The sequence below is a fragment of the Nymphaea colorata genome, chromosome 8 (assembly GCF_008831285.2).
Source record: "Nymphaea colorata isolate Beijing-Zhang1983 chromosome 8, ASM883128v2, whole genome shotgun sequence".
Lineage (NCBI taxonomy): Eukaryota > Viridiplantae > Streptophyta > Magnoliopsida > Nymphaeales > Nymphaeaceae > Nymphaea > Nymphaea colorata.
Window position 1 is genome coordinate 9,709,552 of NC_045145.1, and position 25,878 is coordinate 9,735,429.

The following is a 25,878-nucleotide window of genomic DNA, read 5'->3' on the forward strand; positions in this document are numbered from 1 at the left end:
ACATGGGGGCTCGTGTGGGCAGTGGCCCGCACCACCCAATCAAAAATTTCTTTTAGGGTCAGGCACTTAAAGTTTACTATAATGATTCAAAAATTACTTGGGTTGTCCACACTAGGTGAAACGAGTGCCCCTCAGCAAAAAAATTCTGGCTCCACCACTGGTCATGATAATATAAAATGTCCCCTTCTAATTTTTTCACGCATATAAGATGCCCCATTCTAATTTTTTCACGCACGTTTGGGAGCGACTCAGGTATATTCAGTTGCCATGGTGTGGGGATATATTAGCAAGATTTTTCTTAGTGTGGGGATATATTAGCAAGATTTTTCTTACTTTTTGATAAGGGTGAGAGTTGCATGGAAGAAATGACTTCGAACTCGCTGGGATTGCTCGTCGCTTCTTCCTCCAGAGTGGGGACACTTCCTCAGTAGCATTCATATGTGGTCTCAGCGAACGGCCAAGGAAAATGCATGAATTGTGTGGGCAATTGCCAACACTGACCCATATAAATTATTTATTTACATAATAATCTCATTGTCTCATTTGCTTATTTACATATGATGCCCTTCAATGACTGACTGAATTTTCAAGGCAATGCATTTAATCAGCCATAAATTTCTGGCTTTGCTATTGCTTTCTTAAAATTAGATACCAATACGAATCCAATTGGATGCCATTCCTCAAATTTGAATTCGATCTGATGTTTTAATTTCTTTTCTATACCTAATTCTTTTAAAGTAGTTCAGTCAGATATATGATCCGAATCAGACTTATCGACATTCCACATTTTTAACTTCTTCCTAAATAGTTGATCATAGTATAGGATGAATGAAGGTGGTTCCAAAGAGCTTGAGAAAGATGGAGCAGTAATCCCCCAATAGTTGGGATTTTTTTTTTATTACTTTGAAACATTATAATTCCAGCTTGTTAGCCAGCCATTTTCACAAAGTAGCTATAACAATATGATTTTAATGGCTAATAGTCCAGAATCAAAACAAAAATCATGGTTAATTTTTAATTATTTATAAACTGGCCGACGTGTTCTATTCTCATAGGCGTTTTAGATTTAATTTAGGTTTTTTTAACATTGAGATACATAGACACACACACACACACACACACACACACACACACACACACACACACACACACACATATATATATATATATAACTCCCAATAAGATGATTTGAGAAGTAAAAGTTGCAGGGATCTTTTTTTTTAGCGATTATCTGACCATAATAAAAATAACTGATATGCACAAAAAAAACTCAGAGAAAAATGCAGTATCACTCTGAAACATTAACATGTTAAGCTGAACGCCCAAATTACCATCTTATTGAATTAGTTTCCCAGCTATCTGACTTTACCAGCGTGCCTTTTTGTGTTGCACGTGAACCACATTGCATTATTCTTTGGACTTTGCCGTCCCTTGTTGAGCAGTGCGGATCTGTAAGCCATTGAACTTGTTCAGACAAGTTGTTTAAATAACCACATCTATGTCAATCTGCTTACATGTTTTAAATTAAGAAAGAAAAGATACAGAGTCAGTCCATGCTCTATATATACACATGCGTACACACACACACACACACACACACATACATACACACAATTAGCCTCATAATTTGGCTTCTTATCCAATTCCTTTAATACTTCTAATGCAATATTAGGATTATTTTGTAAACAACCATTTATTAAAGTTCATGAGATTTTAATCCATACATTTAAAAAAACCTGTATTTAATCTTTAAGTAGAAAGTCTAGACTACAAAGTTCAATATTGAGAGCCAATATTCCATATTGAAGTTGTTTAATTTTTAAAAATTGCATAATAAAGCAATCTAACCCAAGAGGAGAGATTCCTACTAAAATTGAATGTTAAAGCCTGAGGCAATGCCTTCAACCATGGAATATTGTTACAAACATCAAAGATGTAGAAACTAGTGTGGTAAATTGTAAAGCATGCCAATTCATCAATAAAAATGTTATAAACAGGGGCAGGTCTGGCACTATTTTACTGTTTAGCTCTGGCACTGCAGGGAAAAGCGCAAGTGTTGGAATAAATCATTGGTGCTGAGTTTTGTTGATGCCATTAAACAATTTGGTGCTGAGTTAACCAGTAACAGAACCGGTCAGGGAGGCGCTTTTTGCCTTGAGAGCACCAGAGACACCATCGACGATTGATAGCTCCTGGTGCCAGGGGTTTGTGTAGCGCCAGTGAGAATTCTTTGGCATTGCTTAGGTAAGCACCAAAAATGAAGTATTTTACATGAATCACAGCTAACTGAAAGCTTCCCACTTTCATTATCTGCTTCTGTAACTTCCGGTGGTAGGTACCACTACCTTTGACCCTTCACGCCCGTCGAGAGTTCTACCTCTCTTGCAAGCATCTGCAATCGTGCGACGCTCGTTCTGCCTAAAGCTTCTCATGCCATTGATCCCGTCTGTTCGGCGACAACAGATTTTTAATCCTCTCGGTCTGGTGATAGCCTACTTGTGATGTAGGAGCAAGGTCTGCATTTCTCTCTCTATCCTCTTCCCGTCCTTGCACTGTTTTTTTGTTTTCGTTTGACATCAGTTACCACATACAATGGTGTGGAGATTTTTGCTTTTGATATGGGATTACAGCATTAAATCTCTTCCAGAAGAATCATTAATAAGGGATTTCAAGCTCTCCATGGAATAATATGATAATCGGAAAGCCACAAAGAGGGCAAAGAAGATCAGTCTTCCTGCATGGCTTTCTGAAGCATCATTTCATGGGGGAATGCTGCTCATTTCATTTCCTGATTTGCAGAAGAGTTATAATAGTAGAATTGAGCTCATATTTTTTGATTGCCAGCACTATATTTCATTTTGATCTAAGAAGTTAATGAAACTTGAAGTTGGCAGGATTGCTTAGGCTGTACATGATTACACATCTACTAGAATCTTATGCTTCAGTTCATATAGAGCATTGTGACTGTGTTCCTTGAATGCACACATTCTTCATATGTGACACTTAAATGTTGTGTGAAGTCGCAACATCTCCATCCTTTCCTCTCATTGTCATAACCAAGGAAAGCATGTCTACGTACTTTGTACCAAATTTGTTTATCAAGTTTCTTGTATAACAACATAACAAACATGTCTATTAGACACTTTTAAATAATTCATATTCACTTTTATCTTCCAAATTAAGATAATTAGCTTGTGACCAATTAGATTCCTAAGTTAAGCATGAATGTTCGCTTATTTGCTTGCTTAGAAACTTGAACCATTGGACCCAAAAGCCCCACAAGGACCATAGTCATACGTGTTGTTGATGCAGGAGCACAAGAAGGAAAAATCTAGTTATGGATTTGATTTTTATTTATTGTTTTGTTTTATGTGGATCCAGATTCAGGGATATGTTTTTAGTCTATATAAAGGTGTTTAGGCCTTATTTTTAATCAAAGATTAACTTCAATTAAACTCTAATCATTATTTTGTGTTTCCTTTTCCTTTTATGTTCCATTTCTCATCCTTTTCTGGTTCTTCTTAGTTTTGTTTAGGCGTTAATCATGGATTATAGGAGAAGTCGTCTTCCCCATTGTGCAATTGTATTCTAGCCCACTGCACTTCATCATGCTATCAACTCAAGCTAGTAGAACTGGCTACCCCAACTTCTCCTTGAAGAATCAACAAGCTGATGCTCTCTTACTTTTTCAGAACTAAGCTAGGCCCAACACCCATTCTCTGTTCTCATTTCAGTTCATTTAAATCCTCCTACTAGTCATTCTCAAGTATCTTTAGCTTTATGATCAAGCCAAGAAATATGATCTAGAGGTCCAACTTTTATTATTCTTTGGGACTGTTTTCCTTGACCGCACACATTCATGGAATATTGCATTCCAAAAAACTGTAGAGTTCTTGCTAACAAACATCCTCAAGCGTGAATGATATGAAAATTATTGTCTTCATATAACACGTTGTAAGGGCACTATTTTCTTATTTCAGGAAACATAATTTGTTACTTAGCTTTTTACTTTCTGAGGATGTTTACATCAACTTTTGTAATCATATTACTTGGAAAAACTTGGCGTTCTCCAGTATGTGTTCCAAAATAAGTGTACTAATAATGCTTAATATTTGTAATCACCTTAATGCTCACATGAAAACAACTGAATTTGTCTTTTAATTACTGAAAAGGGAATATCCTTTTTTATCTTGAGCACATTAATGCAGAATTATCCCTAATATATCAGTTCAGATAAGTTACAATACTCAAACCCAATTGTTTGAATGATGCCGATATAATCCAAACCTAAATAATTGGGTTTGATAAGGAAATTCACATCCGATTAGCAGTCAGATGCAAACATGGTATGAGATTTTTCTTACCGAATTCAGTTTACGTGTATTTGATTCTCAAATGCACCCTGAATCCAATTACAAGTAAAAATAGAAATTTGAATATGGTTATGCATTGTTTGACATTGGCATTCGAATCTAATTCCTGAATATCCATATAGGATATAGTCGGATAAGATGGTGGCTATATTTGATCTTGCCATCCAACGGACTTTCGTAATCCCCAATTGCAACTTAGTAATATGTAACATCCTGAACTAAGGGTTAATGTAGTATTCCATCATGGCTATGGTAACATCTAGGGATTAGAGGTCCCTCATTAGCAGCAAGAATTTGAATCTGGTACTGAAAGTGGGATGTATAAAGTAATTGAAATTTGGCGCAACTCAAACTCAAATACATACCACCACGAGATCCAACAAAGAAGGGGATTCAATATAATGCAAGATATAAAGTACTGGTTGTGTAAATTTGAGTCTGAGTTTGAACCCAATTAGGTTGGATTCAATATAATGCAAGATATAAAGTACTGGTTGTAAGCCATTCACATACCTAAGCTGTACTTTCCCAATAGCACCAACTTGCTAATTGAAAAGATGTCATCTGCCATAGCTAGCTGTACAATGTGTCGAGCCAACTTAAGCTCGACTCAAACTTGCTTGGTTAAGCTCGGCTATGAACGAGTCGAGCTCAAGCTTAACTGAAAGCTCAAGCTTATAAATAAACCAAGTTCGAGTTACATGAGCTCAACTTGATTAAACTCTCTCTCCCTCTCTCTCTCTCTCTCTCTCTATATATATATATATATATATATATATATATATATATAAATTTAAACCAAGGAAATATGGGAAGTTGGTAAAGAACTCATGCTGTTGCTAGGTCTATTGAGTCAAGCTCGAGGTGACGTTGTACAGCTAGATTCAAGCTTCGAGCTGGGCAAGATATGAGTCAAGTGGAGTTGGGTTGACTGAGCTCAAGCTCAACTCAGCTCATGTACAGCCCTTTAAACCAAGGAAAGATGGGAAGTTGGTAAATGTGTTTAAATGAGTTGAACTCAAGCTGTTGCTAGGTCTATTGAGTCAAGCTCGAGTTGACGTTGTACAGCTAGATTCGAGCTTCGAGCTGGGCAAGGTATGAGTCAAGTGGAGTTGGGTTGACTGAGCTCAAGCTCAACTCAGCTCATGTACAGCCCTAGGCATAGAACTAGGATCACTTGGGCAATACCTACATTAATTTAAGAGTCCATGATTCTAGAAATATCTCACAGTAATTAGGAAGACTATAACAGGCGAAACCAGTGTGACATAAGTTTTCAATGATTTCTCCACTATGGGGAGAAAAACACTTTAATTGCTACAAAGAAGCTGTTTGAAGATTCTGATGTGGTTTGAAATTGAGAGACGTTTGAGAATTCCAATCAATTTTGGCTTTTACAGTTCCAAGATAAAAAAAGAGATCGATTTTGTCAGAATGGTCTATGCTGGCTTTTGTGGTCCATTGTTCCAAGAAGACTAGTTGCCTTATTTTCAGCCTCTGTCACTGCCATCAAGATATACATATAGAAGATTGGAAAAATTAATGAGTAATTTCTTTGGTTTTTAAATGCTTTAAATTGATTACTTTTTTATTAGATTTTAAATAAAAAACAGAAAATAACCTGATGTAGAACCATTTATACTATCTCAAATATTGATAGCACTGGCTCTTAGCACTTAAGAGTCATTAATTCTGGAACCACTGTGATATAAAGTGTGATGAAGAGACAAAAAACAAGCCTGCCCAAAATCATTTTAATTGCATGATGCTAGTTTACTTTGAGACATTAATGGAGAAGTTCCTGGCTCAATTGGTTTGCCATGCCATTAAGGAGTGTTTGAATATCTTTGTGTGTGCCATGTTTGACTGAGTGATTCCTCACTTTCATGCATGATGTTCTTCAATAAAAGATAGGCATGGATTTCAAAAGGGACTTCCATTTTCTGTTGTCAAAACCGTTTAGAGTTCTCATTCCTCCCATCAAGCCCTAGGTTTCTTTCAATTTACCAAGGTCAAAAGTTCCATACATAATGTCTGAACCTCCTATTGGCTCTACCCTCGTAGACACTGTCACTTGATCTAGTATGATCATCTCTTTATCTCATGTGTTGATTTTCGTATCCGTTCAGGCCCCCATTGCACTTATTTTGTCAGTCACCATGATTAGGATGTTCTCTTGTGGCCATGTGGTTCACTTTATTTTTTAGAAGTGACCTAGACACTAGATGTACCCCCTCAGATGGATTTGTGCTCGACTGGTACCCACGGTAGCTTGAGTAGTTCATGGATGTTTTCTCTCAACGTCTGGCTGTAGCTTGGAGACTATGACGTATTCATGCATTGGTTGAAAGATAGAATCCATGTCAGCCTTTTGGCTTTCTTTTGGAGAAATGAGACCTCTCATAGATGAGTTCTCGTACATTTTATGATTGCCAAAACTAGCCAATCATCCCGAAGATCTTATGGACAATCAATTTGCAACTAACTTGAATGCTGAAGATGAAGGTAAAGTCACCCAAGGTGTAGCACATGACCAGAGAGGGGATGACTATCTGTACTGCCGGGTTGCTCATATTTCCCAATAGACAGGGTACCATGGATTTGCATATTCTCTAGTTTTTTCAGATGTGGGACAATGTCATGGCTCGACATTTGTCTCTCGCCATGGCAGTTTTAGCCTTTTTATACAATGCATTCACCCGGTTTGTTATATAGCACACTAATGATGTTAAGGGCTGTGTGTGGTTTCTACATAAGTGGTTTTATCAACATATCAGCTAGGATGGCGAAGCTTTCAGGCCCATGAGAGATAATGTTCTTTACGTCTACTCATATAGAGCATTGCTACATGATCTCATTGAGGTAAAAATATTCTAGGATTATTTTTACAGGAAAGAGCAACTGGCCTAGTACACTTATTATGACCAGAGGACAAATATTCTCCTTCCGGGACCATTCTTTATGGTCTCCTATCACCTAGAAAGATGTGTGGTGAAGTTCTCACGTAGATAGATGCTCTTTTATGCTGACAAAGGAGACTTTAGCACCATGACAGACTTTGACTTAGATAAAAAGGAATGGAAAAGGTGCTCGTGGCTTGGCCACTGTGGGGTGGTCATCTATGAGAAATGAGTTCTATGTATATGAGAAATCTACTAACGCTAGCATCTACATGGAATGGTAAAGGTGCTCGTGGCTTGGCCACTGTGGGGTGGTCATCTATGAGAAATGAGATCTATGTATATGAGAAATCTACTAACGCTAGCATCTACATGGAATGGTAAGAGTATGTCTGCCTTCTTCCTTACTGTTGTTGAGTTCACATCATGTCATGAACTCTGTTCAATTTAATAATATTTTGATTCAGTCTCCAATCTTCCAATGTGTACATGATTTCCTTTCAATTTTTTCAAAACAATATCAATTCAGTTTTAAATTAACCTATCGTTTTTCGGTGCAAAACAAGTAACAAATTTTTTTTATGGCTAAGTGCACCAGATCTTAAGGTGATGAGGATAGGGAGCCAAAGACTCCAAAGATCAAAAAGCCCCAAGCCAACCTGGCACTGATATTGGCCATCCAAAAGATGATTCAACAAATAATGAAGGAAAAAAAGTGCATCTGTAGGGGGACCTAACAATAAAAACTTTGAGAGCTTGACAAAGGGGAAGGATCATGAGACATCAACATGCTTAACACAAGACCCAGTGCAGTATAAGATCAAGGAGATGGAAAAACCATGAGAAGAATTCAATGGTCCTAAGTCTTGCAGCACTTCGTGCAACTAGCATCTATGTAGAACACTGGCATATGTTGCAGGCCTGGTAGCAAGAAATATTCAGGCCTATGAATACTTGGCAAATGAAGCCCTAGAGAATGTTTTGACATTATGTCATGACTGCAAGGTGGCCAATAAATTCCAGCTGCAAAAACAAGTCTCATCACCCCAGACCCCTTGGAGAAGAGGAGCAATGGGTTTTGGTATGAATACCATGTTTGATAACTTTGGGATTACATTGTAAAATATGAGGGCATAATACGGCCACTTAATGGTTTGAAGAGGATGTCATTATTTGGTAGGAGTTGGCATATGACAAAAATGCACTGGAAAAACATGGCAAGAGAAGGAAGAACAGACAAAAAAGCGATCCTTAAGAAGGAGATGAGTATGTTATGTTTAAAAACGGTGCAATTGAGACTTGTGTGCCATCGACATCTATGCAAGAGTTATATGATCATGGTGGTTTTACATCTCCTAATAAGTTTTTATATTATACACATTCTTTCCCAATTATGTGTTCTAGTTGTAAGCACATTTTGACGATCAATTTAATTGTTATAGATCCGTATGGATTTAGTTGGTCCTTTTGTGCACCATTTTGTACAAGAACATAAGAGCTACTTTCTTCAATTCTATCCAACGCAATGGCTCAGTTGGTCCTTTTGTGCACCATTTTGTACAAGAATGTAATAGCTAGTTTCCTCAATAATATCCAACGCAATGGGGAATATGTTATCTATAGCCATGTATGGGATAGTAAACATGTATTTTGAATATACGCCATAATGTTAATTATCAATTGCTACAACTTAAATGATTGCCATAAATTACTGCTTCTTTGAGTTAACCAATGTCTGTCTAACGATGTGATTAATGGTATGAGACAAAGAGTGTCTATTAGTGGTGTAAGATAAACGAATGTCTGCTAAACATAAGGACCGTCTGTTAATGGTGAGAGATAAGTATCTTCTACTAATGGTGTAAGATAATGAGTGCTTGTTAATTGTGTGAGATAACTACCATCTGTTAGTGGCATGAGATAGTGAGCATCTGTTAGAGATAACGACCATCTGTTAATGGTGAGAAGATAAGTTCTATTTGTTAATGGTGTAAGATAACAAGCGTCTATTATTGTTTCCATATAATGGTCGTTTGTTAATGTAGTGATTAATGGTTTGAGATAAGGACCATATGTTGACAGTGTGAGATAGCAAGTATCTATTAGTGGTGTGAGGCAATGATTGTTTAGTAGAGATAACCACACTTAATGGTGTGAGAAATAAGTGTCAATTAACGAAGTGATTAATGGTCTAAGATCAGGCAGTTTGTTGCTAGTGTGAGATAAACAATGTCAATTAGTAGTATGGGAAAACTAACATTTGTTAGAGATAATGACCGTCGGTTAATAAGGTGAGATAATGAGTATTTGTTAATTAAGTGATTATAGTATGAGATAAGGATCTTCTATTGATGGTGTGAGATCGTCAATATTTGTTGGTGGTGTTAGATAACAAGTGTCTATCAAAGATAACCGCTGTCTGTTGGTAGTGTGAGATAAGGATATTTGTTAACGTATTGATTAATGATCTGAGATAAAGACCATCTGTTGATAGTGAGTATCTCATATTGGTGTGGGATAATGTGTGTCTATTATATCTTTCCAACAGCGTTCGAGAGTGGTCTGTTAGTGGTGTGAGATAACAAGTGTCTGTTGCAACTTTTCAATACTTTTTGAGATTGGCAAAATGCAACCTTCACAAGCATTTGATATTTCTTAAAAAAACTTTTGCACACCTGTTTTCCAGTCATGCTTTTAAGATACAAGAAGCATGTTTCTAAGTGATTCTAATAATCCTGTAAACATCATCGTTGCTAAAGTTAGGTCTTATCCACTCATTATGTCACACATGTATTTGAACATGAACTCATCACAATCGTAGTTGTTTGCTTGTTGTAGACATTTAACTAGAGCAAGCTTGTAGTCCTAAAATAATTTGAGGTTGGAGACATCATTCATGCAATGATACTATGGAAGAACCACAAACTTTAGCATACCAAACACATGTTATCGTAAACACACTTAAGGTTAAACCATATACTAATTTACAAAGGTTTTCACTATTTAATTGTCGTCATGGCCCAATGATGTATATCCGCACTTGTTTTTTTACATTGTGGATGATGTACAGTGCTCAATGGTTTTGATCTTTTAACACACGAGGAAGTAAGACTTGAAACATAAGGGTATTACAGAGCAGTAAGGGAAAAACAAAGCGGTAAGTGAAAAATAGAGTAACAACCCTTTCAACTTCATCAAATTTCTATCACTAATTCCTGAATCGAGCTTAATATTGTCTAGTGTGGCAATCACATGTGAGTTCATTATTGGATGGAGAACAATTTACTATTATTATCCATCCATTTGAAGAATATTTTTTTGTATTCTAAATAATATAATAGAACAAGCAAGATGAAGGAAATGTGCAATGAAAGATGACTTTGTAGGAAACATTCCAAAGTTGTTATTTCCACGTGTATGCTCCAAAAGTTCAACAAAATAATTCATACTAACATCGCTGATTTGCTTGCAAGGGTGGAAATCTTCAATGTACATAGCAAGCATATTCTCGTTAAGTTGTCAACTATTGCACTTTGTTTCAGTCACCATAATAGAACTAGAGCTCAAAATGATATTATATATAATAGATAAAGTAGATGTTAATGGGTTAGACAAGCTAACTACATTACCTTTCCTCAAACCAATTGGATTTGCTAGTTTCTTCATCGCTGACAACATTTTTTGTGTAATACGTCATCCTTATTGGGCCAGTAGGTGGTTTGTTAGAGTCATCAGTGATATTTGTCATGAAACATGTCCTCCTCATTGGGCAGGTGGGAAGTTTGCCATCATGCAGGGTCTTCTTCTCCCTAGGCATTAATTATCTGTTCCCTTGATAGATATTTGTTAATAGGTTTGTTAGTAGTGATGGTTGTTCTTACTGGAGTCATTTGATATTCTGTCTTAATAAGATTTCTATAAACCACCTTTTGGGTATCCTGCCCCGCATAAAGGGAAATTGTCCTTTAGGCATCTCACATGTTTTAAGAAGAAACAAGCCAATCGCCTTTTGTCGAGTTTACCATTTTCAAAGCAAACCTTTGAAATTCAAACAAGGTGGATAATAGTTATACACATTCGTTATCTCGCACGTTCATTCAATTAATTTGATTATGAACATATATCTCAGTCTTGTGTATGTAATTGTTATGTTGATTACGAACTTTAAGTATTCCATGTGAATGTTATATTTAAACATTTTTGTTAATAAAGACTAATTTGATTAATTTGATTACAAACATATAGCTTGGTATTGTGTATATAATTGTTATATTGATGTTATTTATCATTGACTGTCGTTTAAGTCTTACATGTGGAGGTTATATTTAAACACATTTGTTAATGAACGTTGAGTCGATTGATTTGATTACAAAAAATATATCTTCGTATTGTGTATGTAATTATTATGCTAATGTTATTTATCACCAATCATAGTCTAAGTCTTACATCCGGAGGTTATATTTAAACATATTTATTAATAAAGATTGATTTGAATTTGAACTTATAGCTTGGTATGGTGAATACAATTGTTATATTGACGTTGTTAATCATTGATCGTCATCTAAGTCTTACATGTGGAGGTTATATTTAAACACATTTATTAATGAAGATTGATTTGATTGAATTGATTACAAACATACAACTTTCTAGTGCGTATGTAATTGTTATGTTGATGCTATTTATCACTATTCAACATCTAGCTCTTACATGTGGAGGTAATATTTAAACATATTCGTTAATGAATATTGATTCGATTGATTTGATTACAAACATATATTTTCATATTATGTATGTAATGGTTATTTTGATGTTATTTATCATCAATTATCATTTAAGTTTCATATGTTGATATTATATTTAGACACATTTGTTAATGATGATTGATTTGATTGATTTAATTATGAACTTATGTCTTCGTATTGTGTATGTAATCGTTATGTTGATGTTATTTGTCTTTGATCGTCATCTAAGTCTTGCATGCGGATGTTATATTTGAACACATTCGTTAATGAAGATTGATTAGGTTTATTTGATTATAAAGATATATCTTTGTATTGTATAAATAATTGTCATCTTCTTGTTCTTTATTATTAATCATCATCTAAGTCCTACATATGGATGTTAAATTTAAGTTTAGTTCAATTGTTTTGTTTACGAACATATATCTTGGTATTGTGTACATAATTGTTATATTGATATTGTTTATGCATTACATGTGGAGGTATATTTAAACACATTCATTAATCAAAATTGAATCGATTGATTTGATTACGAACGTATATATTGATTTGATTACGAACGTATATCTTCGTATTCTGTGTGTAATTGTGATGTTGATATTATTTGTCATCGATTGTCATCAAAGTCTTAATGTGAATGGTATATTTAAATACATTCATTCATGAAGATTCATTCGAGTGATTTGGTTAAGAACATATATCTTAGCATCATGTATGTAATTGTTACGTTAATGTTATTTATCATTGATTGTTGTCTAAATCTTACATGTGAAAATTATATTTAAACACATTCAATTATAAAGATTGATTTGATTAAATTGATTATGAATCTATAGCTTCATATTGTATATGTTACTGTTATGTTGTTGTTATTTATCATCGATCTTCGTCTAAGTCTTACATGTAGAGGTTATATTTAAACATATTCATTAATGAAAATTGATTCGATTGATTTGATTTCGAGCTTATATCTTTGTATTATATATGTAATTCTTATGTTGATGTTGTTTATCATCGTTCATCATCTAAGTCTTACATATGTAAGTTATATTTAAACACATTCATTAATGAAGATTGATTCAATCGATTTGTTTACAAACGTACATCTTCATATTGTGTATGTAATTCTTACGTTGATGTTATTTATTATTGATTATCATTTAAGTCTTATATGTGGTGGTTATATTTAAACACATTCATTCATGAAGAATGATTCAATTATGAGTGTATATCTTCATATTTGTATTGTGTATGTAATTGTCATGTTGATGTTATCTATCATCGACCATCGTTTAGGTCTTACATATAGAGATTATATTTAAATGCATTTGTTAATTAAGATTGATTTTATTACAAACGCGTATTATATATGTAATCACTATGTTGATGTTATTTATCATCAACCATCGTCTAAGTCTTACACGTGGAGGTTATGTTTAAACACATTCATTATTGAAAGTTGATTTGATTTATATGATTACGAATGTATATCTTGGTATAATGTATATAATTATTATGTTGATGTTTTTTTTATCATTGATCATCGTCTAAATCTTACATGTGGAGGTTAAATTTAAACACATTCGTTAATAAAGATTGATTCGATTAATTTGATTCCGAACGTATAACTTGCTATTGTTTATGTAATTGTCATGTTGATGTTGTTTTGTCATCGATTGCCGCCTAAGTTTACATGTAGAGGTTATATTTAAACACATTCATTTGTAAAATTTGATTCAATTGATTTGATTATGAGCACATATCTTCATATTGTGTATGTGATTGTTATGTTGATGTTATTTACCATTAATCACTATCTAATTATTACATGTAGAGGTTACATTTAAATGCATTTGTTATTGAAGATTGATTTGATTACAAACGTATATCTTATTATGTTGATAATATTTATCATCGATCATCATCTAAGTCTTACCTGTGGAGTTTACTAAACACATTTGTTAATGAAGATTGATTCAATTTGTTTGATTATGAATATATATCTTAGCATTGTGTATGCAATTGTTATATTGATAATATTTGTCATCAATCATCATCTAAGTCTTACATATAGAGGTTATTTACCATCGATCAATGTCTTACATCCCATAGATAACTGAAACAAAAAACCTTATGTAAGAACAACATGGAACATTAGTAGTGTCATATCACATGTATGTATTGCTGCAATGTACATTTCCCTTCTCGTTCTCATTCTGGTACAGCTAATGAAATTGTTGATTACTCCAATTGCATTAAATTAAAGCCATCAATAATTGCAACAAAAACAATTGTCAAAGAATATTCATTGTTCTATCGTGTGCATACTGCTAACACACAAACGACAAGATACAATTGAGATAAATGTTGTACTATTGTGTACTCTTGTTGTAGTGATGTGGTCATAATCAGTGTACTATTACATGCAGTTGCCTGCAGATGCATTAAATGTGCCATGGCAGGAAGAATTTAGAATGTATTAATAAATAAATGAGAGTCTCCAACATACCATTGCATTTGAGAATGTGAAAGCTATGAAGAAGGTGAAACAAAAGTTGTTCAGTGATGAGATACAACAGATTGTCGATGAGCTCAACCCAAACTAATGGATAAGTAATATCGTAAGTACACTATATCTTCATATAATAAGGGAATTGGTAGGTGGAACATTTACTTTGTCTATCTTCTCCTCATATGTTTTGCTTGATGCAATATATTTAATGTGACAAAGAGTAACAAATGAAAAGACTACATTCTCAGTCCTATTGTCATGGTTTTTTACATTTTGCAATACGTTTATTGCTTGCTTATTATTAATACGTTATTTATGATCTTGTATCATACTGTATGGAATGAAGCCCCTGGATGCCCTTCGGTTCTAGTTTCGTGCATGGTAGAAAGATGTTTGTTGACCCTAATCTGTTAGCTCATTTGAAGTTGTCTATATTCAACTGATTACCAACAAATGCATGGAGCATTCTTGCACATTTCATTTATACTCATGCCCAACATTGTCTACTACAGGTCATGCTTCCTACATTATGGGATGAGTGCCATTATTATGTATTGTACATGCTCGACATGTAGAAGATTATTTGCTGATACTATAATTCATTGGAAATACATAAACTAGTACATTTTGACTTGATGTTTGTGAAAGAACTCTTATAGAGTAAGTATGGGATCAACATGGCTCAGTAGCGTTTTTTCAGAGTAGGGAAGCTCCTTGCCAAAACAATGCATATGATTGCAGCATATTCATCATCCAATACACAAAAGCAATCTATAATGGTAGCGAACTGGCTTTTGCCTATGTTGGTAGGAGATAACCATCTCAAAACTAGGTTGTGGTTCTCTTCACAGGATGATATACCACATCTTAGAAAAAAGATATGTGACAACTTTGTGAATGATGTTACATCAAGGGTGGCAAATAGAATGCACATAAAGAAGAAGAAAGATAACATGAGCAATGAATTTTGTATATAGCAAACTTAGCATTGGAAAACAGTCATATCTCCAACAATATCACGCCATTAACAGACACTCATTATCTTACAACATTAATAAACGGTCCTTACCATTTCTATATAGTCATTATCACACATCATGAATAGACATTAGTTATCTCACACCATGGAAAGATGATCCTTACCATTTTTAAACAATCATTGTCTCATCTCACACCATTAATAGACATTCATTATTTCATACCATGAACAGATGGTTCTTGTTATCATTGAAAAACACTCGTTATCTCACACCATTAACGGACGGTCCTTTCAAATTTTTAGACAACTCTTATCTTACACCATTAACAGATACTCTTTATCCCACCTCATGGGCCGAGGATCCTCACCATTTTTAAGTAGTCATTATCTCACACCATTAATAGACATGCATTATGTGACACCATGGATAGACGGTCCTTACCATTTTAAAATAGTTGTTATCTCATCTCACACTATTAACAAACATTCATAATCTCATGCCATGGACAGACGGTTCTTATCTCACACTATCGAAAAACACTTGTTATCTCACACAATTAACAGACAGTCCTTTTCATTTCCAAATAGTTCTCATCTAACACTATTAACAGATTTTCTTTATCTCACACCATGGGCAGTTGGTCCTCACCACTTTTAAGTAGTCGTTATCACATATCGTTAACAGGTATTATCTCACACCACGAACAAACGATCCTTATTATTTGTGAACAGTCCTATCTCGTCTCACACTATGGACAGATGGTCCTTATCTCATACCACTAATAGACATTATAAACAAACCAATAAAGGTAGTTATTAATAATATACTTTTATTTTTATCGCAATGTTCATGCCATTTTGACTTTGACAAATTCTTACTCAATGTGGTGATTTTGCCAGCCAAAACGACAATATGCCTAATCAACGTGTTTGTTGCCACTAACAATCTGTCTTCCCCATTAAGTATCAAGGCGCTGGTTTGCAGTCTCCACATACTTTTAGTTTAATCTACTATGAATGTCTACGCCAAAATGCTCCTAGGCTTGTTTGATGTGATCTCCCTCCAAACCATGCTTCTCCACCAACGTTAGTGTTCACGATGGTGATCATAGTGATGATGATGATGAGACTATGGATGATGATCAAGGCAGACAAGTTTCTCTATGTGCGGATGGTGATTGAGGTAAGGAATTTCCTGCTATTGCATATCATAATCAATGAGGGGGCCACTTGATCAAAGAGCTTTGGGGCATGCGATGATGCACTGCATCCCAATTCTACCGACATTACCCTAGTACAAACCCCTCGTGTTGTAAACAACAACCATGTCACCTTGACCAGACCAGTTATGGAACTCCTTCATAAACAATGATTTATAGTTAAATCCAGTCCTGGAGGCCGTTTTGTTCTGTACTCTCGTGTAGGGCTATGGAATTGATTGGACTTCCATGCTACATTTTTGTCTCATTCATGTAGAATAATCAAACATTTTTGCATGATATCTCAAACGCTTTTATGATATTCCAACTGGTCTCTTTTCTAACACCGTATGAGCTAAACCACATCTGTACATAAATGAAAGTTCATACGTATACCAACATCCTCATTGGGCAAACTATTAAACAATATTTGGTAACAATATCTTATCCATCTAAAGATTCAATTACAATTGACCTGGATACATCAAGATGATGATAATCTCTAGGAGTGATACCTCTCCACTGTGCATGAATTGATCATGCCTTTGGAAATAGATGATCCACAATCGGTCTAATAGAAGGTATGTGCTCCCACATCCATAACTATAGAACAAGTCAAAGTATTATAAGTTGTGCGACAAATTTTTTTGAAATAAGTTAACTTTGATGAAGACACTATCTATACCTGCATCAACAATCAAAATCCTCCTACGAATTTAATGCACTCTTTAATCACTCCAATTAGCTGTACAAATATGCAAGCACAACCACCCCCTATGCATCGTTGTGCTTCTGGTCCAAATCTTCCAAAAATTAAACGTACCACCAACTTATTCTCAAGACCAAATTGTCACTAAATAGACAAAAGGCAAATAAATAAAAAAATAAAGGACTTCAACGCTTGGTCCATTTCTTGTGAGGTGCATCATGTTTTACATGCTACCGATTATGTTGTAGTGCTGCCACAATGATTGATGTCGACCTTCTCTTGAAGCCAACAACATTCTCGAACTCTAACTCCATCATCCCTAGAACATTGCTGCTCTTTCTTCTCAATCTATAGATGCATTTCTCCAACATAGCTTTTCATGAGCTCTCAGATCAAACAACCTTGCAACATCTTTCAGAGTAATCGACATCTCAAATCCATCAAACATGAATGGGTTTGTCAGAAAATCTCACTTTTGGGCAAGGGTGTACAAGGACCTCCATTGGATTTCCATGTTGACATGGGCCAGTAGCCCCTTGAATTTCATTTCTTTCAATCCATTTTTCTGAAAGTCTGAGAGTATCTCATACCATTCGGTGACAGAACACCGTTGGTAACACCCACATTTCTATACTACCATACTAGTGTCAAAGGCATCATCAAACACGAAAACTTTAACAAAAAATTGTTGAATAAACATCCATTATCCAACAAGGGAAACATCATAGATTACTTAGATCGATGTCACACATTCTGCTGCTTTTCTTCCAACCTTCCTCTCCACTTCAACAGTGGGTTACTTTGTTTACCTTTGCCTGACATCTCTAATTTTCAATGCAACTTCCTTCTGTACAACTATGCCCTGTTGCTCTCCTATAACTTCTTCGTCATCTGCTGTCTTTCTCCTCAAGGATGTGTTGCTCAAGCAGAGAAGAATATCTTCCACCCATTTGACCACCGGCTGCACAACTACTTCCTTTGCTTCCTCCAATAATCGATTCTCCTCCACAATCTCAAGTTTCAACTCTTCTATACCGGTCTTCTCGGCTACCTCCACAAATTCCTCTCCCTCATTTTTTATATTCCCCTTCATTTTCTTAATCCAGTTCTGCCAACAAAGGCAGCTTTAGCTGCCATATCCTCTGTCGGCTTTGCCAACTCATTGTTTACAACTATCAAGTCATTCCTTACCAAGTTCTCTCTGTTTGGTCCAATGTGCTGTTCAATTTCACACCAATAAATGTCGTACAATGGACGGTCAATATGATATTCTTCTATATGTGTTAAAAAAGTAGACATGATCGATCTATAAAAGACAAAATAGTCATGAAATAACATGATGAGCGGAATCAAATAACATGTCTTATAGCATCTATGATAACAAAACAGATGGAATGTCTTATAACATACGAGATAATGAATGAAGTATGAGATAACGAAGTGGGAGGTACCAGATAGCACATCATATGACATATGATATAACAAAAATGATATGAGTTAATGGAATGGCTGGAACCAAAAAATGTGTTCCATAATGACAAGGATATGAGATAATGAAATGAGTTCTATAGTACCAAAAATAATAATAGGAATATGAGATAATGATACAGGTCCTATAACATCTAAGATAATGACATGGGTATGAGATAACGACAAGGGTCCTATAACATCTGAGATAATGAAACAGGTATGAGATAATGATGCAGGTCCTATAGCATCTAAGTTAACGACACAGGTCCTATAGCGTGTGAGATAACGACATGAGTACTACAACATCTGAGATAACTACATGCCTATGAGATAGAGACACACTCCTACAACATCTGAGATAATGACATGGGTCATATAGTGTATGAGGTAACATTGCAGGCATAAGATAACAACACGGGTTCTATAGCGACTCAGATATTGACATAGGTATGAGATAACGAAGTAGGGAAGACCAAATAACATGTCTTATAGAATCTGGGATTACGAAAGGGGTATGAAATAATGAAACGGATGAGACCAAAAAATGTGTCATATAGAAACTGAGATAACAAAAGGAGTATGAGGTAACGAAAGGGCTATGGCCAAAAAACGTGTCCTATAGCATCTAAGCGAATGAAAAGGATCTAAGATAATGAAAGGGGCAAGACCAAGCTGGATGAAACCGCTAAGCTGTCATCATCAATGTTTTTTCCGGTCAGTGGACTCTGCTCACTTTGCTCCGAGGACGACCCTCTTCCTTGATGAAACCATTCGCTTTGCTCCGACCAATGACTTTATCACCTCTGCTCTCTCTTCCTTGTTGACTCTGCTCACTCTACTCTAACTGAAAACGTCCACTCACTCCAACAGGCAATGTCCACTCGCTCTCACTATGCTTCAATCGACAACATCTACTCTTGCTATTTTCTGATCGACAGGTTTCCTTCATATGTTTGAAAAACGATGATGCTTTTGCTGCCGAGATGGGCATGTTGGCCATAACAACCTGCTTCCTGCCATCCCCATCGAGGCATTCTTGTTTATCAACTACAGTTGCCGATTCGGTTTCCCCATGATGGACCTAGTTTCAAGGGTTGAGTAGACATGTAGAAGATAGATAGCCGACACACATTAAATTTTCATGCATTGAGGGGTGTAGATAACCCGTTTTAGAGAAGTAGTAATCGTCTCGCACAACAAAAGAGAGAGCAACATACGAGGTCCTCAACATTCCACTTAATGTTTCAGTACTAGACCTTTTCTATGCTTCTGCCACTCATAGACAAGGCTATGGAGGATGTGCATGGTAAAATTAAAGTAAATTTCAGTGCAACTACAGAAACTTTAGCATAGATAGTCAATTTTGTGATGGTCAATGGGCCCATCACATTCTCGGATGATGATTTGCCAAAGTCTCATCAGTTCCACATAGTGCACTCTATATAGTGGTGAGACCTTGGGGCATAAACATCTCACCCATCCTAATTGATTGCAGAAATAGCTTAAACATTTGTCTGGCTATGACTGTGAAGGCCCTAGGATTGAAAGAGGAGAAATAGACTCTGGATGACATGACAATATATGGTTTTGGCCAAAGTAGGCGAATAGTCAAATGATGCATCTACCTAGACCTGCACATTAACTACATCGTCCATACACTCTTGAGAAGCTTTTGCCAATAAATTATGGACACTAAAATGAAACCAAGTTTTATTCGACTTCCTGTTGATTTCTAGTAAACTAACCACTCGAAAGTTTCTATACCATTTTCTATGCACAATTGAAACACAAGGCATGAGCTGCATGAACACATATCAAGTTACTTGGTGGTTACCCTCCCAAGGTAAAACATATTTTGAGACCCTTTAATGTCCAACATGTTTGTAAAATCAAGCTGTGTAGACTAGTGGCATTTCATGTTAGCAAGCTTCTCTTTTCACATGTTGCTACTAATAAACGTAAGAGAAAGGTAGCAGTACGACTAGTTGATCAGTTGAATTTCTTCAAAAATCCATCCAAAATTTTCATCAAGCATTTTTACATAAACTACAAGCAATAAAAAGGGAGACAACACATAGGGCTGCACAATGAGCCGAGCCAATTGGGGCTCGACTCAAACTCGCTCAAAAAAGCCTGACTCATGTTCGACTCGTTTATAAACGAGTCGAGTTCGAGCTTACAAAGACACTCAAAACAATAAACAAGTTGAATTCGAGTTTCACGAATTCGCCTCGTTTATACTCGACTCGACTTGTAAGCTGGTATTCTATATAATATTGCCAAAACCGGTTTCACAAGTTACACGAACTAAGCACTTACATAAGTTAAATGAGTTACATGAGTTAAATGAGTTCATGCTTACACAAGTTAAATGGGTTACACTAGTCAAGTTTGAGCTCGATTTTTTGTAGTCGAGCTCGAGCTTGCAACAAGGAGCTTGACTCGAGTTTGAGCCAAGCTCGAGCTCAACTTTGTTGAGCCAAGTCAAGCTCGAGCTGGCCAAGCTTGGGCTCGACTCAACTCTTGTGCAGCCCTAATAACCCACCTATTGGGCAATAAAGAAAAGGACTAACATTACAAGTGGTTCACACCTAGTGCAACCAGTGCTGAAGAGATGCATGCCAAAACGAACACCCACAAAATTTTCAGCTATTTCACATACCTAATAGCTTAGAACGTACTTCTGCACCAAGCTTTAGTCCTCCAGAATCTTCAAGCATTGCAATCAAAATCCAACTTGATTGATAAGCCTTCAAGGTTCTGACTTTGTGTTGGACTAAGGCTTTCCTTCAAATTCAGTTATAACAACTTCCTCTATCTATAAGCCATCATACAGATGCATGTTGATCATCATTTCATATGCCTAGCTAGAAGGCACAATATGCAACCCGATAGAAATAATGAAAAGAGCAGCAAGGAGCAAAAGAACATACGTACTTTGCAAGATCAACTCCATAAAGTTGTCAACTAAGCTCGTCAAGTTTCTTCATAATGACCGCCAAAGTTATCATCTCTGAACTGGTTTCGCCCACAATCAAATTCAAACTATCCAAGTTCCATTTCTACTCCACAAAAAAGTAAATCTCCTACCCTACCATAGCCAACCCCACCACCATGAGCAAAAATTCAGCCAACTTCAACAAGCACTCACAAAACCCTCTCATGCCAAAGCTCCAAAGCCACTGATTGCTTCAAAAGCCACAAAACACCTATCGTTAATTCATGAACTTGTGCTCTCCCAAATCTGCAAAACCTGAATCAGCAAATTCAAATAAAATAAACAAAAGAAGAAAAAGAGGGAGAAAATTTGAATCCAACCTAATCAAATTCAGCTATATGCTAACTATAGACTAAGCAAAATATGTATATTCGAATTTTAAAAGGGACAAGAAATAATGTATAAAGGTTAATGGTTATAAGTTGATGCAACGTGAGCAAAGAAGATGCGATCAACAAAGGCTAGTGGCAAGTTTTTGGGAGTACGAATCGGGCCTGACACTTTTGAGGGAAACAAGAAAGGACAGTCGGCCATAGACCTGACTCAAAGAGATAAGAAAATAGAGTGAGTGCTAAGAGGGAAAGGTGGTCTGCCTCATCAATGCCTTAAAGAAACAATGAAAAACAAAAAAAGAGAAGTTAGCCATGGAGCTGGAGCCGATAGGTCAGCCAAGAAAACCAGACCGTTTAATTTTCTTGCTAAAAAATATTTTAAATAAAATATAAACATCCAAATATATTTATAAAAACTATTTTAATATAAAACATGCTTTGAATCAAATTGTTTTTATGAAAAATGTTGATTTTTTCTATTACTAAAATGTTGCTGCTATGAGAGCCATTCATTTTTGCTTATTATAAAAACAATATTAAAACTTTAAAAAATGATCAACTTAATATATACTTTGCATCAACTATCCTTATGATCCTAGTGGTAAAGTTTTCAAAAAAACACTTTAAAATATATATACATATATATATATATATATATAAGATATTGTATAAACATTCTATGGGTGATTCAAATGTGACGATAGTGGTTCTTTGTAACCAAATATGAATGGGACTAGTCATGCCAATAATTTACTATGATCAATATGATCAAACCCTAAAACAATCAACATTGAAGCCCTAAACACAATATTTACATAACTACCAAACAAAATATCCATGCTAAGACAAACAATATATAGACCACGTACTTCTATGACAAAAAGCGTTTTCGACTATATGTAGGCCTCCAGGTAACCGACGAGCACTCGTGACTCGCCCTGACAAGGACCTGGGTCTGGCTATTATTGCGAACTTGCGGGTTTCAACCTGTCCAGCCGGACAAAATAATGGACCGATATTCGGTAGCGAAACCAGGCTTTGGTGGGGCCCGATTGGCCCGTTAGGTCGACTGGACCTTGACAACTCATCTCGCTACTATTCACTTTCACTTTATCTCTTCAGTCTTCAGGGAAAGGAACTATGGAAACGTCGCCACTATGGGGTCCCTTACCTCAATCTGTCTGCCGTTGGCTCGTCGCTGCCATGGCCACTTGCTGAGGTCGGAGTCCGGACTGCCTGTCGTCACCACCGCCACCACTTGACAATTGTGCTGCCCCTGCTCTCCCTCGATTCCCTACCTTCCCTGACTGCCTACCGGTGTTGTTGCCCCTCGTGGGTGCGCGCCCCCCTATCGGACACTGACGTCTTACTAAAATCCCTGCTGGACACCAGAGTCCCTCCTTAGTCCCTCTAGCTGTCGACTCACACATCTTGTTCGAGTCCCTCATTCCATGTCTGTCTCTCGCCAAATCCTGACTCACCTATGGCCACCTGCTGCCGGACGCAGACCCTCTATCGCAGGATTTTCATGAGCGGCTCAACACAACCTCCCCCACCTCTGGCTACTATTAGGCATCAAGGTCCTCACTCTAGAAATTGGCCTAGAAACCACCACCGGTCCACGAGTGTGAATCTCCCCTTTCGTTGATTTTTAGTTAAATTGATTTGTGGCATAATTCTTTGTTTTGGCACACTTCTATAGACATTGGCCTTGCTTTTTGGTTAAATTGGTTTTCAGTTTAAGTGTATGCACATACATTCAGTCATTCATGATTTATGCATTTTAATTATTTTCATGTGTAGGTTTTATGAAACTAGTTTTCAATCTTCCTACGTAAAAGAACCCAATCATGAATCATCATGATTCATGAGTTATGCGGTCCCCTGATTAAATTTTATTTTGAAGAGTAGGATACGTATACGTGCAATCTCTTGTTAAAAATCATTTTCTTCTTTGGAAATCAGGTTGGGACACGTTTCCAAACTGGTTTTTAAGAAAGGGATCATTTTGTTGATTTTCGTAGTACAAGGCTATGACATCTTTTTCATTTCATTTTAAAATTTACTTAATTTCAGCAATCCATACATAAGGTGTATGCAAGTTGTTGAAATCAGACCATGCTTTACAAGAATTGGCTTAAGAATGTCAAAGTTTACATACTTGAAATGTCAATTTTCAGCTAATAAAGTGGTTATGCTTTGAAGAAAAAAAAAATCTGAACCTATCCAATCGTCAACCTAATACAATTTTTATGGGCTGTTGATCTCATTCATAAATTTTCAGATTTGCATGAGATTAATCATCTTCTAAAATGCTGAAAATTTTTATTTTTTTTTATTTTCCTAAAAGGGGGACCAACTATCCTAAAATCGTCCAAAGAAGTTGACGATTCCATTGGCATGAAATCTGAATTTTGAATAAGTTTGAAAGACTTATCATCTCTATCTAAAAAATGAGTCTCTCTCTTGGAATCAATTTCTACAATTTTCAGTTATTTAAATCAGCCCAAAATCTGATGTCATCCACGTCTTCCATCTAGTTTAAAAGCTGATTTTGGCATCATTTTTCATTATTTCGTTAAGTCTCAAGCTTATGGACTACATCTCTAATTCATGTACTTAATAATAGAATGAGCACATTTAGAGAAAGTCCTACATTTTAATTGAAATGAATCTTTATGTGTAGACTGTATGATATGTGATTGCAATGAATGGACTTTGAGAGATTATGAGAGAGTGAAGAGTGAATGTTTCATATGAATGAATTTTGAGAGATTATGAGAAAGAGAAGGATGAATGTCTCGTGTAGTTTCCCTTCTTATTTCATGCATTCACTTTCACCCAAAGTCAATAGCACCACATGCACATTTTCAAGAAATTAAGTAATTCAAATTTGAGTTGCAAAAAGTGACCAAGTCATATTGCAACAAGAATTTATAAGTTTTACTTAACTTCCAAAGAAAACATAAGCAATGCATTTCATAATCTTAGTTAAAATATGTTTAGAAAACAACATGTTTTCTAACAATTTAGAATCTATGTTTCATCAAAAGAATGAGCTCTACCTAACCAAATCACAAGTTTATAAATATCTTAAACCAAATCACATGATTTGGCAAAAGAAGAATTCAAAATCAGTTTTGATCATAAGATGATCATCATTTCAACTCATGAATCACCTTGAGTTCACAACAAAGAACTCAATTTCAAATCTTCAAAATGTTTAAGAATTGTGGATTTCAAATCAAATGACACCAAAATAAAGGTTTTTAAATCAATTTGAAAACCCTCCAATCTTCAAATCAAAGGAATTCATTTTCAAAACAAGTTCAAATCACTTATTCAAAATGAACTTTGGTTCTTGAATCCAACAAACCACTTTGGTTCTTGAATCCAAAATCTCAATGCATAAACATATAGGATTTGCATCAATAACTTGTACATGATCCAAATGATCCTTAATCTTTGGTTCAATTTCCCCTGTTAAAGGTGGCAGGAATGGTTGGACCTCGTACCGACAGGCAGATCCCTTTCTCTTAAAAATTTTCCTCAAAACCTCAATTTTGAAAAATTTTTGCTGATTCGCATTTCGACGCCCTTTGAGAAAGGAGTGGGTGTGAACATGATTGCAACTTGTGTGAAGTGTAAGATGTTCATCATTCAATCT

The 25,878-nt window shown here is 35.7% G+C and overlaps 1 long non-coding RNA gene across 1 annotated transcript; it reads left to right on the forward strand.

The window, feature by feature from the left end:
• Positions 1-2,098: 2,098 nt before the first annotated feature.
• On the forward strand, positions 2,099-14,989 carry LOC116259394 (uncharacterized). Its single transcript, XR_004173917.2, has 3 exons — positions 2,099-2,244; positions 2,336-2,514; positions 14,442-14,989. It is a non-coding gene; the product is annotated as an uncharacterized LOC116259394 (long non-coding RNA).
• The last annotated feature ends 10,889 nt before the right edge of the window (positions 14,990-25,878 follow it).